The 18,219-nt window shown below is 39.4% G+C and overlaps 1 protein-coding gene across 9 annotated transcripts in view; it reads left to right on the top strand.

The window, feature by feature from the left end:
- The window catches only part of SGMS1 (sphingomyelin synthase 1), a 204,058-nt gene that overhangs the window by 111,328 nt on the left and 74,511 nt on the right, over positions 1-18,219 (top strand). For 7 of the 9 annotated variants that reach the window (XM_084634359.1, XM_084634365.1, XM_084634356.1 and 4 more), the window contains exon 3: positions 167-245. The gene's annotated coding sequence lies outside the window, so the exon portion shown is untranslated. Of the gene's footprint in view, positions 1-166; positions 246-10,610; positions 10,669-18,219 lie in introns of those variants that run through there. The other 2 variants (XM_084634357.1, XM_084634366.1) reach the window with 2 other exon arrangements.

The following is an 18,219-nucleotide window of genomic DNA, read 5'->3' as shown; positions in this document are numbered from 1 at the left end:
ATAAATGGGTAAAATCAAGGAAAGCTCTTATATAAGCTATACAGGTTTGTGGCACATACAGACATGTTTTTGTTGAATCTAAATAAGGAAGTGTTAGGAGAATTTGATATTAAATCCATGACAAAAATGTTTGTGAGAACTGAACTGTCTCTTTGCTTTCTGGTAGGTAGAGATACAATAGCAGAACACTAACAAATTTGGAGACTAGAGGGAAGATGTGATGTGTACAACAAAGATGATTACAGGTAAGGAGTGTTCTCTTTATATAGGTGATTTAACTGAGCTTGGATATATCATACCTGATTTAAAAAAAAAGCAGTTGGACAAAATCATCTAGCCTGCATCAAGGATAATCATCAGGGAAAAAAAAGTGCAATAAATTTACCTACAGGTTAAAAGTAGTGGTTATTTAAATTCATTTTTTCATATTTATCTGTTTGTTTGTAATTCTGTAATTAGGATTTATCTGTTCATTGGGTAGGTCAAAAGTATTTCATTTTAAATAATTCCTTTCAAAGAGTATTTTTTGTTCAGTGTCATAAATTTGTCAAGTGTTCACTAAGAGCTAAAATTGAGAGTGATACATGCTTGGAAACTATACTAATTTATTGAATTTCCATTACTGTCCATAAAACCAGTTCCTTGTTTCAAATGATTTTGCAATGTGTTAGCTGTTATCAGTGAATGATACAGGTGGGTTGGAATTTCATATCACTACTGTATATGAAGAGTATTCTGAAGCCTGAGATCCCTTTCTAGTGCTATTTTATTTGAATGTGTTTTGGTTCATAAAACAAGTGAGTGGCTTGAGCAAGTATTTGGTAACCCAACCAACACATCTACACACAATATTGTGGGCATATGGTAAAAGGACACTGTGTAGAGTGATGTACAAAATGTATTCCTGTCCCCAGTTTCCCATTTCTTTTACTATACCTCTCTTAGTTTGAGCAGTAATTTCAGCCTATTTAAATACTGCAGCTTGTGAGCTGGTTGACCCAGTAAATTGTGGATGCTAGATTTGTTACAATGTCTGTGTTTGTCATACATTTCACAGGATCCTCGGCAATACTTTGTCCACTAAAAAAAGGATGATGTAAAAAGGCCTTCATAATTCCCATTTAAATCTTTTAAAATATCTGTGTTGGAAAACATTCAAAATAATCATTTAATTTGATGGTGGTCCAAAAAATGGCCTGTTAACCACATTCCTTCTAAATCATTAATGGTTTGTCAATTTAAGGAAGATCTCGAGAAAAAATTCCCAAAATGGTGTATTTAATTCTTGTAGAAAAATCTATGGAGCATGACTTTATACATTGATAAAACTCTAAAATCATTTGACCATGTTTGTTGAAGTATAGGAGAATATGTGGATTCTCAGATGTGCTCAGTGCTGGCCTAATTCTGCTCCCTTTGAAGTCAATAGTGAAAAATCCTAAGATTTTTTTTTTCCTTTTTTTTGCTTGATATGTTTTATATGTGTGGTCTATTTATTTATAAAGCTTGGTACCTGTTTTTTTTTCCTTTCTGGCTTTCTGTAAACTTAAAATTTAAAAGTAGTTTGAATTAAAAGTCAAATGAATACTAATATAGAAGGAAAGATGCTGAAGTTTAAAGGAATCAAGCAAGCATAAGGCCATGCCTAGTCTGATGCCAAATACACACATAACATACTCTCACAAAATCCATTTGCACTAGTTGACATGAATCAGTGCAATCCTGCAAGTTGTATTGTTGCCTGCCTAAGTCTATTGAGAAATCATTTATCTAATTGGATTTCTTACACAGCTTGAATTCTTGGGTCCCCTTAGCTTAACCAGAGAGAGAGAGAGAGAAGTTCTGAATGAAAGATTGTGATTTTTCTTAAAAAAAACACTAGATGGCATTTATTGCAGTGGAATAAAATCCTGCTTCACCAGGCAGAATTCAGCATATACAGTAACATTTTAATAATGAGAAGCGATCTCTTTCTTAGTTTAATTTGTTAATGGTTGAGGAAACAAGTGGTTTCTGGTAGTTGACTGATATATATTCATAGAAAGAGACTTGATTGCTTGTTGGAGTGAAGGTGTTGTTTAAATTGCTTTTCAGTATCATATGTTTTAAAGTGACCTATATTGTGCCCAGCTAATTTCAAATATTACTTAAGATTGCTTTGAAAATGTTTTGAAGGCAGTAAAACCTCAAAGTAATACAGCTCTTAATAGTTGTAATTGAAATGAACAGATGCACACATTTGCAGACTTATTTTCCAATAATTTCCCTGTGTAGAAGAGATCCTACTATCCATTTCTGATAAACTTTAAAAGTAGTTAGCATGGTGCATTGGAAAAAGCACTTTAAAATATAAGAAGTGAACATGGGAATATAAGAGTTGCCAAACTAGATTAGACCAATGGTCCATCTAGTCTGGTATCCTGTCTCAGAGTGGATACTCTTAGATGCTTCTAAGAAAGTTGATAAAAAACCCATAATAAATTTTCCATAGGATAAGTTTCTTTCTAATGCCTGTGAGAGGCTGCCTTATGCCATGAAGCCTAAAGTAACTGAGGATGTCTTCATTATCCATATAAAAATTACTAGTCTGTTTTTGAATACTACTAACTGAGCTCTTAGTCTTACTATTTATTACTTGTTTGGTGGCAGTAGCTAGAGGCTAAAGATCAGGCCTCCTTGTGCTAAGCACAGTACACACAGGGACTAGTGAAAAGACAGTAGTGCGGGGTGGCCAACCTACGGCCCTGGAGCCACATGCAGCTCTTCAGAAGTTAATATTCAGCTGCTTGTATAGGTACCGACTCCAGGGCTGGAGCTACAGGCGCCAACTTTCCAATGTGCCAGGGGGTGCTCACTGCTCAACCCCGGCTCTGCTGCAGGCCCTGCCCCCACCCCTCCCCTGAGCCTACCATGCCCTCACTCCTCCCCCTCCCCCACCGCAGAGCCTCCTGCACGCATGAAACAGGTGCGGGAAGGGAGGGGAAGGCGCTGATTGGCGGGGCTGACGGTGGGCAGGAGGCACTAGGAGCGGGGTGGGGGAGCGGATGGGGGGCTGCTGACAAATTACTGTGGCTCTTTGACAATGTACATTGGTAAATTCTGGCTCCTTCTCCGGCTCAGGTTGGTCACCCCTGCAGTAGTGCCTTCCCCAAAGATCTTACAGACTAAGCCTCAATGACATCTTGCAACATGAGTTCTATAGACTGTGCTACATATAAATAAGAGGATTTATTTATCAGTTTTAAATTTGTTGTCTTTCAGTTTCATTGGGTATCTTCTTGTTCTTGTCGGAGAAGATAAATAGGAATTCCCAATATACTATCTGTATACCATTCAGTATTTTATTTCCCTCCATCATGTCTCTCCTCTTTCCCCCCTCTTCTCTAAACTAAAGCAGTCCCAATCTTTTCAGTCTCTTTTCATATGAAAGCCTTTCCATGCCTCTAACTTTCACAGCGCTCGCGCGCTCTCTCTCTCAATCCTTTCTATTCCTACATTGATTGATGAATAGGGTAGCCAGAACTGAACACACAACTCCAGGTGAGTGCGCACTGAAGTTATCATATTTTCAGTAGTATTTTCTGTCCCACTGCAAGTACATCGTAAAATTTTGCTAGTTTTTTGATGGCTGCTGCATGTTGAGTAGGTGTTTTAATTGACCTTCACAATGACACCCAGATATTTCTTCAATGTTTACAGTTAATTTAGCATTGAGAATAAGTAGTTCAGATTATTCCTTGTATTGTGCATTACTTGCATTCATCTGCCATTATGCAATTTCCACACTGGTAGGTGGAAGAAAAAGATGAGTTACTAAGCCCTCTCTCTAGTTTCTATAGTCTGCCATTTGGGGATTTAAATTTCAGTGGTTTGAACCCTTTTCTTGAATACTATCTCAGTAAGATAAATTATCAGATTTCAAACTGACATTATGTAACAAATTGTTATGGGATATTTGGGTCATGTGAGCAAAGTAACAAAGATAGATATTTGTGCTTTTTCTTTCCCTATAGTTTGAGCTACTGCAATATTAATTTAATATTAAGTTTATGCTGTCAGTGATTGGAGCAGAAGCCTCTCATGTGTCTAATATAAAATTCTTACCGGCACAGGGAAAATGGGACAGCTTTCAGAGTCAGTCCTCCCCTCTTTATGCATATATACTGCATTCATTGTTGTGCTATGTGAGCCTCACGTGGGAAGGAGGAGATGAAGCAGAGTGAAGACAGTATGACAGAAGGCAGTATCGACAGGTGTTCTCCCTCTATTCCAACAGAAACCACACATACATGCATTCTCTCATAGTGCGAAGCACCATAGAGTCACATCACCATGAACAGTAAACACCACAAATGGGCATCATTAGAGGGTAGACTTCCTCCACATGTCACTGTTTCACACAGCCTTGAGATGCGCACCATATCGCATCCCGTCCAGTTAGCCACATTGTCGACTCATGCTCACTGCAGGCGACCTCTGTCCCTGGCACCAATGCTTGCAAATCTCGCTTCTGAAATCTAGGAAACCACACACAAGGTAACAGTTCTTTGGCCACCCACTTGTTTTTATCCTCCAGGAAGTTGGAGCTATGAAGTGGAGTTCACAAATACTTTGAGATGTCATAACCAAGTTTACTATCTTATTTATTTGTTTAAAGCTAAATAAATATCTATTGGCAGCTCGCTGGGCACTTACAATACTTAAACTGCACACAATAGTCAAACATATTAAAAGGCATTTCTAAAAAGACTACCTCAGTTCCAGAATCACACTGCCTTTTATTGATCCCATAATACCAGCCAAACCCAGTCCACCCCTTATTCCTGGGGAAAAAATTGGGTAACCAGGAGAGTCTTGCATTATTCTCTGAGGTTATGGTGGATCATGGTAGAAGTGAGTTGCAAAGCCTAGAACCACTGGATGAGAATGTATTACTGTTCAAATTAGGGATTTTTAAAAGCTGTTGTGTGCTTCAGATGATCCCCAGTGCTGAGGCAACAACCAGAACCTTAAGTGTGACCTGGAAATCATTTTGTAGATAGTACAGATTATTGAGAACTAATGCAAAGCAGTCCCTTCAGAAAATACCACTTAGAAAGTGTCTAGACTGGATCTGTCCTAGCTATGAGTTTCTGAATGGCTTTAAGATCTAAGCATTTCTATTTTAAAGTATATTTTAAGATTAACATTATCTGTGTAGTGCTCACTTCAGTAATTCAACCTAGAGGTGACAAAGACATGGATAACGAACTGTGATAAGATCTGCCTTTGAAAAAAAAAATCACAACATTCTTGTCCATTCCTCCGAAAAAAGAAAAAGCATTTTTAGCAAATGCTGTTATCTGGTTCTTTGGGTGTTCTTACCAGCCACTAAAACTGCAGTCTAATAGGGACTGTATCCATGCCTGAACTTGCTGAAATCCTGAATAGGTGAGCTCTTGAGGCGGATGAACAATTGTTCACTATTACCCTGAGATTTTACAGAGAAAGGAGAGACCAGCTTGAGTAAATCCATCTATCAGTGTGTTGTGGAGAGGAGAGTCAAAGGCAGCTGATATATAAAGGAAACATGGATACTGCCAGAATAGGTTTGTTCTATTTGTTTGTGTGTTAAAAATAGTATTTGTATGCTTTTGTTTTATATTAGCAAATCAGATATTGTCTCCCCTGTTTTTCTTAAATGCCATGCAAGTCCGACCTGATTAATTGAGAAGGGAAAAAGAAAAGGAGTACTTGTGGCACCTTAGAGACTAACCAATTTATTTGAGCATAAGCTTTCGTGAGCTACAGCCGAGCTGTAGCTCACGAAAGCTTATGCTCAAATAAATTGGTTAGTCTCTAAGGTGCCACAAGTACTTCTTTTCTTTTTGCGAATACAGACTAACATGGCTGTTACTCTGAAACCTGAGAAGGGAAAGTGATTTTGTTTGTATTGTGTAAAACTGTTTTCTTTAACTAATTAAAATCAAATGTCTGGGAAATTATTAGCAGCAAATGTGCCTTCATTAAAACTTAAACACTCCATTCCTTTTAACTAAAGCCTGAGAGAAACACCTCTGGGACCTCAGACTGCTTCCTCAAAAATAGGGAAGGCTAGACTTGACATTCCTGACAGTTCCAAGGGGAAAAAAATGTGGAAAAAGTCAAATTAAATTTAAAAAACCCTTTAAGGTTGCCTTTTCGTATTATACTGTAAAGTGGGCGAGGGACAACTAAACAAACAAAAAGGCATAAACTTAGTTCTCCAATTTGAGTTTCACTTTGCCCTCTTTGCCTTAATCAGGCTTGGAAGGATTATATTTTTATTGGTAAATGTTGATAAACATTGATTTCCCTGTGCGCATGCGCATGAAAAATATTTCCATCAATGATAATTGAATTTTACAGATAGGCCAAGTAAGAAAAATGCTGCTTGAAAACTTTTTAGAGTTTGATTTAAGGCTATTTATTTAGTATGTTTTGGCATATATGATGAGAATTTGTGTTTTAATGATTCAAAGCTTTAACTTTTTGCATCTCAGTGTCTACTGTCATAAATAAATTGTCTGACCCCCATAATTTCCCACAACTGTGAACATTTAAATTGATAAGTATAGAAAATCTTAAAAATAAACATTGATATTATCCATCAAAATTATATAAAAAAATCAAATTCAAGCCTATTTATAATCAACTCCAATAAATGGCCCTAGCACCCTTATACTGGTTGTCAGCTGAACTTTCTCCTCCAAGATTTTGCAAATGTTCCTGCTTATGTCAGCCATTTTAATGTGCACACCACAAGATTACTTTTGACAGTCACTGTATGATTGTTTATGTTCCCTGACGTAACAGGGTGCTTTTTAATTTTTTCAAATCTGTCATATACCTTTTAACTATCTGAAATTTTCAAAGATCAATAACAAACCAGATTGTTTTAACTTAAGCCCCTATGTCTTCTCAGCAGCAGTGTTGAGAAGGATCTGAGTGTTGTGGTGGATGACAACCTCAACATGAATCAACAACGCAATGCTGTTGGAAAAAAAGCACATTTTAGGTCACATTAACTAGGGTTGCCAGGCGTCCGGTTTTTGACCAGAATGCGTGGTTGAAAAGGGATCCTGGCGGCTCTGGTCAGCACCTCTGACTGGGCCGTTAAAAGTCTGGTTGGCGGCGTAGCAGGGCTAAGGCAGGCTCCCTGCCTGGCCTTGGCTCTCCATGGCTCCAGGAAGCAGTTGGTATTTCCCTATGGCTCCTAGGCAGAGGCACGGCCATGGGAGCTCCTCGCACTGCTCCCGCTCCAAGCGCCAGCTCCGCAGCTCCCATTGACCGGGAACTGCAGCCAGTGGGAGCTGCAGGGTCGGTGCCTGCTGCCGGGGGCACCGCAAAGAGCCACCTGGCTGTGCCTCTGCCTAGGAGCAGGAGGGAAAGGCCGGCTGCTTCGGGGAGGTGCCCGCACCCCAAACCATCTCCCCCATCCCAACTCCCTGCCCCACCCCCTCCCACACCCAAACCCCCTCCCAGAGCCTGCACCCCCCTCCCACAGTCCAAACCTTCAGCCCATCCCCCCACCCCAACCCCCTGCCCCACCCCAGAGCCCTCACCCCCTCCCGCACCCCAACCCCATGCCCAACCTGGTGAAAATGAGCAAAGGGGGGGAAGAGTGAGTGATGGAGGGAGCAGGGATGGAGTGAGCAGCACTGGGGCCTTGGGGAAGGGACAGGGCCTTGAGGCGCAGCAGGGGTGTTTGGTCTTCTGCAGTCAGAAGTCTTCTGGCATCCCTAACATTAAAAAATGCATAATATGCAAGTCATGGGAGGTGATAGTACCACTCTACTGGGCACTGGTTAGGCCTCAGCTGGAGTACCTTGTCCAGTTTTGGATGCCAATGTATAGATAGGATGTAGAGGAACTGGAAAGGATCTAGAGACAAGTGATAAGGACGATCAAACGGATGGAATGCGGTCATATGAGCAAAAGTTGAAGGACCTAGGTGTATTTTAGTTTGGAAAAGAACCTAGGTGTATTTAGTTTGGAGATTAAGGGAGACATGATAGCAGTCTTCAAATACTTAAAATACTGCCATTAAAAAGATGGAAATAACTCTTTTGCCATAGAGGGTGGGATAAGAGGCTGTGGGTTCAAATTACAGCATAGCAGATTTAGGGAGGTCATGGAAGCTCCTTCACTGGAAATTTTCAAAAGGAGGCTGGGTAGCCATCTGTCTTGGCTGGTTTAGACACAACAAATCCTGCATCTTGGCAGGGAGTTAGACTAGATGATCATTCCAGTCCCTTCAAATCCTATCATTCTGTGTCCTCATATTATGGAAAAATGTATGGAGGGGTATATGTAGACTGAAGGGTTGCTTTGTCCCGATAGTCTCCAGGATCTTCAGGAATGAGGACAGACTAGGTAAGACTAACAGGCCTAATATATGTAAGAAATACTACCTTCAAACACATGTATCCATTTGCTCTGTGCGTGGAGGGAATTTCTCTGTATTGTTTCAGAGCTGCGCTTCTTCCTCCAAACAGATGGTTTCCAGCCAGGCTTCCACTGATTGCTGGGACATAGTATGGTACTCTTTTTTTCTCTGTGTACATTTACCCAGCAGTTAAACAGCCACGGCTGGCCTGCATCATCTGGCTCAGGCTGTGGGGCTGAAAAGTTGCAATGTATATTCGGGCTCTGACTGGAGATGTAGGACCCCTGAGGGGACTGGGTCCCAGAGCCTGGGCTCTTCTGAGCCCAAACGTCTACACCACAATCTTATATCCCCACAGCCTGAGTTCTGTGAAGATGGGCCAGCCGCAGGTGTTTAATTGTGATGTAGGTGCTCTCTGAGGTTCACAGACCACACAAGATGAGTTTTGTTGCTTGTAGAAGCATTAACTAATCCATTTTCTTACATGGAATTTTATCTGTTCATCAGGGAACTTGATCACCCTGGACACATCCCATTTATTTATTCAGCCAATAGATCATATAGATTTCCAGCTGACAGGAGAATGAACTGCCTTTTCTATCTTTGCCAAAGTCTGGCTTTTCTTGCAAGTTGGCTTCGCTGTGCACTGTGTTATTTGCCTATATGCTGGAGGAGATAAACTCAGCAGGAACATTTCTTTAGGGGGAATCCTTACTTTAGTAAGATTAGTTCAGAGTTAATTTTTCATTTTAAAATCTGTTTAACCTAATATCATACTACATAAATGCTGAAAGCCCTAAATTTGTGACAAACCCCGATGAAGTGAGCTGTAGCTCACAAAAGCTTATGCTCAAATAAATTGGTTAGTCTCTAAGGTGCCACAAGTACTCCTTTCCTGTTAGTCTAGTTTTTGCTAATGTGTCGTAACCTCTAGTATTAGAGTGGTGTAGTGGTGATATTTGATATTTGAAAGGTTTTGATGGAGAAATCCTTTGTTGATCTTACCGCAGCTTGAACTGGCAGATGAATATCCTGCCATGTCCCCTTGCACTATGCCCAGATGCAGTTGCTGTCATCTCCTTTTCATCCATTCACTTCTCTGATTCTGATTTCCCTTGTTGGCAAGGAGCCATCACATGCAACAACACATTTATTTGTACTCTGTATGTGTCTCTCCACCCAGGCTGACCCAGCCACTTTTTTCCTGCACCTCCCCCCTCAAACTATTCTCCGGTGTCAGGTGGGGTGGAGGATTAGGAAATACTGCTTCACAGAATAACAGTGTTGTCTGCCTTATAAAAACCAGCAGCAAGTTTCTAGCAGTTTGACATATGTTGCATCTAGTATTATGTAGTCTGGAAGGAAGTCAGAGCATGTTAGAGTTTTTGCTTTCCGAGTCAGGGCAGCAGCTTTAGATTCAGATGTCTGTGTGTTGGAGAATGAACATTTGTCTCCGTCCTGGTTCTGAGCTTAGTTTCCACGATATGCATCTGAGGAAGTGAGCTGTAGCTCACGAAAGCTTATGCTCTAATAAATTGGTTAGTCTCTAAGGTGCCACAAGTCCTCCTTTTCTTTTTGCGAATACTTTATCCCTGCTTTCTGTTTTTTTATTAGTTTATTTTCCATGTACAATGCCATGCTGAATTTTAGCTTTGATCAAATTAATTTAGAGATTTCAATACAATTACTGGATTTGAGAGTGCTGTACTAAAGTTTGTAAACTGATTAATAAAAATACATATAAGTGATTGTTTTGCTGGTAAGAGTTGGAACACATTTAAAGTGAAATGTAAACTGCCACATGAAACTGTGGTAAACTTCAGAAGCAATTTAAAACTCCAGATTGTGTTAACTCATCTGAAAAAAATCCTCGGAAGAATGCATTTCTTTAGCAGACAATGAAAATGTTTAGTTTTAAAAGCTCAGTAGGTTGACTCATTCTTTTAAAGCTTTCATGGTTAAACCAGCTAAGCAGTACCACACCCAGCATACCATGAAAGCTGCTTTCTATAGACACGTCTATCTCCACTCTTTTAAGCTCTGCAAATTATAGTGAAATGGATCATCTCTATCAGATGAACTATAACGGGAAAGAGTTCCACCCACCCACATAAGTCACAGGCTTTCTCCAGCTGGACTGGATTTCCCAGTATGCTTTTTTCTCCGCCTCTCGTCTTAAGTGCTGCTGACATCATTTGTACACGGTACACTGAGAAAATACAGCTGGAGAAGAAGCAATCCTTGAGCCCGGCGTGTATTTGGTGAGAATGCTTTATTTAAATGCTTTATCTGTATGTGTGGAATTAAGCGGGTGTGTGGTGTTTGTAGCTGCTTTTAGGGAGGATTTTGCTATGATTTCTTTTTAGTTTAAAAGTGAAATACAGAGGAAACAGTTTGAAAACTGTGTGAACTGTGAGCGTTCAGTAGAGACGAAGTGTAACATGAACTTTGTAGTTTGGAGGGGAGAGAGCTTAGTATCACCTATGTACTTACTCTCTACACCAATACTGATTTGGACTCTTAATACAGTCCATGGGTGGCGTACCCGAGCCCATTTATCCACTGACACTTTTAAAAACTCCCACACCCCAATCTGGATCTATGCTGGTTTTGTGATATGTATGTACCTTATGAACCTTGTAACCGATACTTGCAATCCCCCATAACCCAAGCCAGACCCAGTATGTACAGTACCTTCCCTCTTAACTTGTGTAAATTTGATTTTCAACATTAACTTTAATAAAATTTTTAAATCTGTAAAAAGCATGCTGAAACACTCAATTGGAATTCTGAAGTTTGATCTTATAGATATGTGTCCTTGCTGAATGGACAAACTCTAAATGAGTTGACACTTAAAATAAGAAAAAAGGGAAACTCCCAGACCATTAGCAACAAAGCCAAAGGGAGAAAAATCCTGTCATGTGAATTGGATGGAAAAATGTCAGTAAATCAGTAGATCTTAAATTCTGAACGATCCTGTTTTAATCATAAGATGTGTCCGAAGCATAGCAGAAGGCCTGAGACTGCACAATAGAGTAAGGGTAGAGAAGAAAATACTACTGCATCTTAAAATGTCAAGAGTACATGATTTTTTGAAACATGGCACCGTATTAGAACTGCATTAAGACCACTTTTAGTCAAGTAATGGCCAGCTAGAATGTTAACTGCCTTTCATGTCATTACCTGAAGAGTAAATATCTCCAAAAGGGGAGGGAGTTTTTACTTACACTTTCAGTTTTATGTATTTTTTTAAATTTGTTACCAAGATTCCTTAGTGAATATTTGATTTCAGTTCAGGCTGAAGATGGTGGTGAAAATACTGGGTGTTTGGTTATGGATTATAGTTTTTTATTTTGAAATAAATTAGTAGGTGTCTTTCTATAAGGTATTTTAGAGCAGGGGGTTTCTCACATTTTCGTAGCCTGGATATCACTTTGAGTCTTATGGACAGCTTCACTTCCTTCTCACAGGTACGTATGTGGACTTTCTCCCATCCAATTAATAGTTCCATAACATCCCTGTGGCAATTGCTTATGTGGAAAAACAATAGGCAGGTCTCCATAGACCATTAGTGGTATGTGGACCCCAGTTTGTGAACCGGTGTTCTAGCGTTTAACTAGGTGACACAAGTATTATAGAAAACCTGGTGACTCATGGGGCTATTCTTCCCTCATTGGAGCCAGGGAAAACCTGTTGCTGAGCTGAACAAGTTTCAAGGAGAGTATAACCCTAGCTCTAGACTTTTTTTGTTTAACTATTTTCCAAATAATACGTGATACTGTTTGTTCATTTTGTGACAAATATATTTTTCTCCTTCTCTCCCAAACTCCTCCCCTTATTGAAATATTAATTAGAACATCTATATAGGATTTCTTATAGGTTTATATTTCTTGATGAAATTTAAATATAACTTAAAATATTGTAGGCAAGTAAGTCTATTTTGGGTGAAGAATAAAATGTAAGTTTTATAATGGTTACTCTTTTACCAGGAGGATGGCAAGTTGCATTTAAAGATAAACTACTGTAGGTGAATTTACACAATGTAAAAAGCACATCAGTTTATTTCTTAGAGGTGCTATGTTTTAGTACCTGATTTGGAACCAAGTTGAATTCAGAAAATTAAAAAAATATCTTTTAAAGATATTTTAAAGTAAAACTTGGACTAATGGTGACTCGTGGGACTATTGGTTGCAGAAGGAACAAGTGAAGTCTCACCTGCATTTTCAGCCCGTCTTCTGGATCTCATTAAAATGAAGCTGCTGATTCTGTCCCTGAGGAGGATATGAGTTGTGTGACTATAGAGTTAGTAGGTGTCAGTAAGCACGGCTTTAAAATATAGACATATGTCTATTAATCAGAAGTAGGTTTCAGACACAAGTGGGGGTGAAGTGGAGACCCTAGGATTGAGGTCAAACAGCAATATTCTAGCAAGAATGCAATTTCCCCTCACACCTCCCTCCAGCCCTAGTCTGCTGGGAGAGAGGAGGGAATTCGTATCTGGTTGATCTTCTTGAATCCTGCCGTGAGGCTTGATCTTTAATATTTGCCTTAGGCTAGGTAGCTGATAAATTTGTAGCTCTATCTTCTCAAGCTTCTGGAAGTGAGAAGACACTTTCTCCGTTACACCTCACTCCTACCTTTTACCATTACTCTTACCACTGAATCTGACTTTTTGCCTGCCATCAGAATTGGGAAGGGAAGAGGTCTTCAGTCACCTGTTTCTCCCCAGCATCTGTTCTCCTACCCTATGGATAACTCCAGTGCTTGCTTCTGTTGCTTGCTCAGCTTTCCCAAGCCTCAGTGACAATGATTTTTGCCAGTTTCACTGCTGCTCACAAAGTTGTGAATAGTAACAGTCAAAAATGATTATCACTACAAAAAGTTTTTTTTTCTCTCTTGCTGGTAATAGCTCACCTTAACTGATCACTCTCGTTATAGTGTGTATGGTAACACCCATTGTTTCATGTTCTCTGTGTATATAAAATCGTTCTACTGTATTTTCCACTGCATGCATCAGATGAAGTGGGCTGTAGCCCACGAAAGCTTATGCTCAAATAAATGTGTTAGTCTCTAAGGTGCCACAAGTACTCCTGTTGCTTTTACTTTTATACAGAATTTCTGTAAAACCTCTTCCTGAAGTGGAAATGAATAATTTCAGTTAACATCTTTGAAGTTACTGGGCAGCTTGGCTTGATTTGCATTTTGGATGCTTTTATTTTGTGTCCCTTCTGTTGATGATTGAACCTTCTGGTGTTTTCTATGCTGATAAATTCTCGGCACTGCACTGGTTAATTTGAGGATCACTAGTAAGTGAACCTGTTTCACATTCATCACTGCAGCACTTGTAACTGAAGACATGCAGTGATACTAATTCAGGCCTTCATGAGGACAGTTGTTCTTTGGTAATTCTTAAACGATGGTTGAGGTGGTAGAGTTGTCCTTGCACTGCAGAGTCTGAGCTTGGCACTGCTCTTAGGATATGTGTGTCTGTCTTTAGGTGCTGGTTGTACTCTTACTGTCTGTCTTGTCCGGAGCTATTCTATATAGGTCAATAGACAGTGCTCTTTATATGATATTAATGATACATACACAACACATACTGCTTTTACATGGAACTCTCATAACAAGAATAGAAATGTTTTGTAATCAAACCTTACATTCTTCAGAGATTGATGACCTCCTTCTTGCAAAGTAAATCTTCCAATCATTATTGGCAAGTGGATTGATCCAAGCCATGCTAATTAGTCTGGCCAGTGGGCAACATTTTGTACCACTGGCTGTCAGATGGATTAGAAGGAGAACTATCAAACCGTTGCTTTTAAAATTTGAGTTCCCATATTGAAATAATAGGGGTTCCATGAGATTAGGACGATCACAACAGAAATCAAGAGATTTGCCATGTGGTTTGGAAGAGAAAAATGAATTTTTAGCAAATGTTATCATTCATAGCTACGGAAAACTTTACTCTCAAATGGCAGATGCACATCACCATAGAAGCACAGCAACAGACTTCTCTGGATATACAATGATGCAAGGATCTTATCCAATTCCCATTTTCAAAGAGTGTTAGGATCTTAAATTTATCATCATGGCCATAATTCTTTCCTAAGAGGGAAATATTGGGTTAGGTTTGCACTGCAAGTATGGGCTTATCTACACTGCAGTTGCTCCACTGCAGCTATGCCATTGTAGTGCCTAGTGAAGATGCCATCTATGCTGACGGGAGAGCTTCTATGGACATAGGTACTCCATCTCCCTGAGAGGCAGTAGCTATGTCAACAGCAGAAGCCCTCTCGCCGACATAGCACTGTCTACACTGGGAGTTAGATCAGTATAACTACATTGCTCAGGGCGTGTGGATTTTCCACACCCCAGGGTGGCTTAATCATACCAACATAAGTTTGCAGTGTAGACCAGAATTTAGTTCGCAAAAGAAATATTGGAAAAGGAAAGGGAAATCCATATAACAATTTTATAGGGGTTTATGCTTTCCATGGTACTTCCACTGAAGAGGATCGCTTGGGAATGACTATTTTGGTATTTCTTTATAAACAAAAGCTCTGTGATGAGGTTTTTACTTCTAAATCCTTAGGAACTTTTGAAAATCTTTCCCCTGGGGGCACAATCCCTAGCTCTGAGTTAGGAATGGACATTCATTCTCATTCTGTGGCATGCTCTGCCAATTTACCATCCAGGATTTTCCAGCCCTATATGTATCTTTGTACAATTCCTCATTTGCGCTACTGGTGAAATTCTGTGGCCTGCATTGTGCAGGAGGTCAGACTAGATGATCATAATGGTCCCTTCTGACCTAAATATCTATGAATCTATGAATCTATATTTGGATGTGCTCTTGGAACCAGGCCACCTAAGACAAGCAGGAGATACAGCTTTGTTTGATTTGCCAGGTCTCGTAGTGAATAGGAGGAAAACCCCCAGATCCTAGCCAGAATACATATTATTTTGCAAGCCTACAAGGAACATGTTCACCATGGGAAATAGAGATCCTAAAAAACCACCCCTGAGTGGCTTAATAGTATGGCAGATTAGCTAATCTGATCAAGATACTTCCTCAAAATGCTGGCTTTACCCCACTCACTCATGGCTCACCAGCATAGTGGGCTTGCCAGGGCACAACAGAAGTATGCTGTGCTCTGCCAATCCTGCGGTAGTGGCAGCAGAGCCGGTGGGGGGGTTGTTCAGGAAGCACAATTTACAGCAGCTTTGAAACTGCTTTAATTTACAATACACCTTCTAGCATCTAGTAGGCAGTACAGTAGAACCTCATTTTTCCTGATGACCAGTAATATGAACCATTTTTCCTCGTGGGGAAAGAAAATCACATAATGAACATTATGTTGATGAAGAACAAGTCAGCCACCCCTCTAGTGCAGGGGTGGGCAAACTTTTTGGCCTGAGGACCACATCTGGATATGGAAATTGTATAGTGGGCCATGAATGCTCATGAAATTGGAGGTTAGAGTGTAGGAGGGGTGAGGGCTCTGGGGTGGGGCTGAAGGGTTCAGAGGGGGATCAGGGCTGGGGCAGGGGCGCAGGAGTGGGGCAGGGATACAGGCTCTGGGCAGCACTTACCTCAAGCAGCTCCCAGTGTATTGGAAATTGCTCTACATGGGAAAAAAAAGTGATGTGATGCACTGTGCTGCAGCTCTGAGATGTTCAATTTTATGAAGTCCTCCATCCACAATTAGTTCCTAAAATTAGGGTTCTATTATAATCATCTGTGTGCTGACATGACTAAAGGACAAAAAGGAAGGACAGTTACTTTTACGTATGTTCTTCTTTTTGTAAACTGTACTTTTATAGTGCTATCAATTTAATGAGTTGTCACAATGATTTTATCAGCTAGCATTGTGAACGTTTGCAGATTTTCTCAGAGGGAAGTCTTAGAGTTGAACATTGTCACTGCAAAATAAATAATGAAGTTGTTTGAAATCCTGCATCTAATTTGCAAATACAGTTTTCATAATTCAGCAGTGCATTGTGGTCTAGTGGGTAGACTATGGCGATGGAAGGTGGGTTTCTTGGGTTATATGATCTCTGCCTTGTGTGACCTTGAGGAAGTCACTACCCATCAGAGGTCTTTTGACTTAATTAACGACTGTGCTTTTAAACTACTCATTTGCTAGTAGCATCACAAAATAATAGTAATAATACTTAGTGTCATTGCTGCTCAGCATATCTAAAAAGAATAAGTAATCTTAACATTTTATATTCTGTTAGCACCCTGATTGGGGCCTTCATTTTGGCAGGTACTGAACAAGTACATAGGAAGAGAGTTCCTGCTTCATAGAACCTAGTGTCTAAAAAAAAAGTTTTAAAATAAATCTAAGTATTAAGGAAATATCAAGTATCCAAGTGACTTTGGCCCCTAAGTCCCATTTTTTCAGAAGTGATTTAGGCACCGAGCAGACATGGGCTTCATATCCAAAATTTACAGATAAATTCTAAAATTTGAGATGAAATTTATTGGTAAATTTTACTGATCAAACATCTTAACAGAGGAAAACACCTTAAATTTAAACAGGAAAACAGTGCAAATGCAACTTTAGAGAAATACCATACTTTTCTATGAGTCTGAGAGTTTCATACATTTCTGTAGTCCTGAGTAGGGATGGGTGCATAGTTGATCATATATATGAACATTTTTAGACTTATTTATGCGTAGGGAAACATTTGTGTCTGAAATAGTTGTTTTTCCCACAGTATTTCAGTTCCTGTATAGTGAAATATTATGAGAAGCCTGTATCTTGTTTTATTTCATCCCCATAAATGGTCCCCAAGGTAAAAAGCTCATGAAAAACACTAACAATCACACACACTTAAGAATTATTCAGATTCCTGCATAGATCTAAACTTGCCATTATGGAGAGAGAGGAGTAATATAAATGCTGTTCTAGGCAATCGACTTTGTGTATGCAGGAGATATTTATTCTGGGCCTGGTTTTTAAATCTAGCTGCCTAAAGTGTCCATGCAGAATGCCCCAGGGGCAAGAATAGTAATATAGTTTACAAAACGTTGTGCAATGGCAATCAGTAGTTACTGTAACTCATCAGTGAAATTTCATTTTAAATGTATTGTATATGGTGAACTTCAGTTTGGTTCTTAACGGTTTAGCTGAACATTCATTTGGGCTGTGGTTCTGGCTTGTTGAGATTAGCATTGAGGATCTGTTCATGCTTTTTAAAAATTGTAGTTTCTGTACTTAACTTTACAATGCTAGGTTCTTTATTCAGAGTATTTATTTTGTCTATGAAGTTTAAGAAACAATTACTTCTGTGATACTCATATGTTACATGGATGAATTTGGGGTTTTGCAGTTATGATGACTCTGTAACTGATGTCCTGTTCAAACAAAAACCCTTCAAGAATCTTATACTGATTTTGGTAGGCTGTTCTCATGAGTTATGATCAAAGATAGGAATGATCAGATAATGGGAAATGTATTTTCATATCCCATATCCATATTTCAGAGATTTTGGTGAATAAAAGTAATTACTGAACATAACTTCAAGTTACAATAACTCTTTTAGTAAGAGGTTTTGGGTGTTTATTGATATGAGAATGCATCTTTAGTTTTATTTCTCATATAATAAAATCTCTCAGTACATTCAACTGAGAAAATCAGCATAAGGCAGCCAACCTACAGCTTGAAAAAAGCTTTTATCCCTACAAAAACGGATTTTTTTGACCTGAAAGATCTTGTATGTTGTAATAGATTCTTTGGACAGATAAGAAATCATCATTCTTACTGTCTTTGCATCAGAAAACAAAACTTTAAAAAATTTAATCA

The sequence above is a fragment of the Lepidochelys olivacea genome, assembly GCF_965140295.1.
Source record: "Lepidochelys olivacea isolate rLepOli2 genome assembly, chromosome: 7".
NCBI classification, from domain to species: domain Eukaryota; kingdom Metazoa; phylum Chordata; order Testudines; family Cheloniidae; genus Lepidochelys; species Lepidochelys olivacea.
This window is presented reverse-complemented; position numbering and strand designations above follow the sequence as displayed.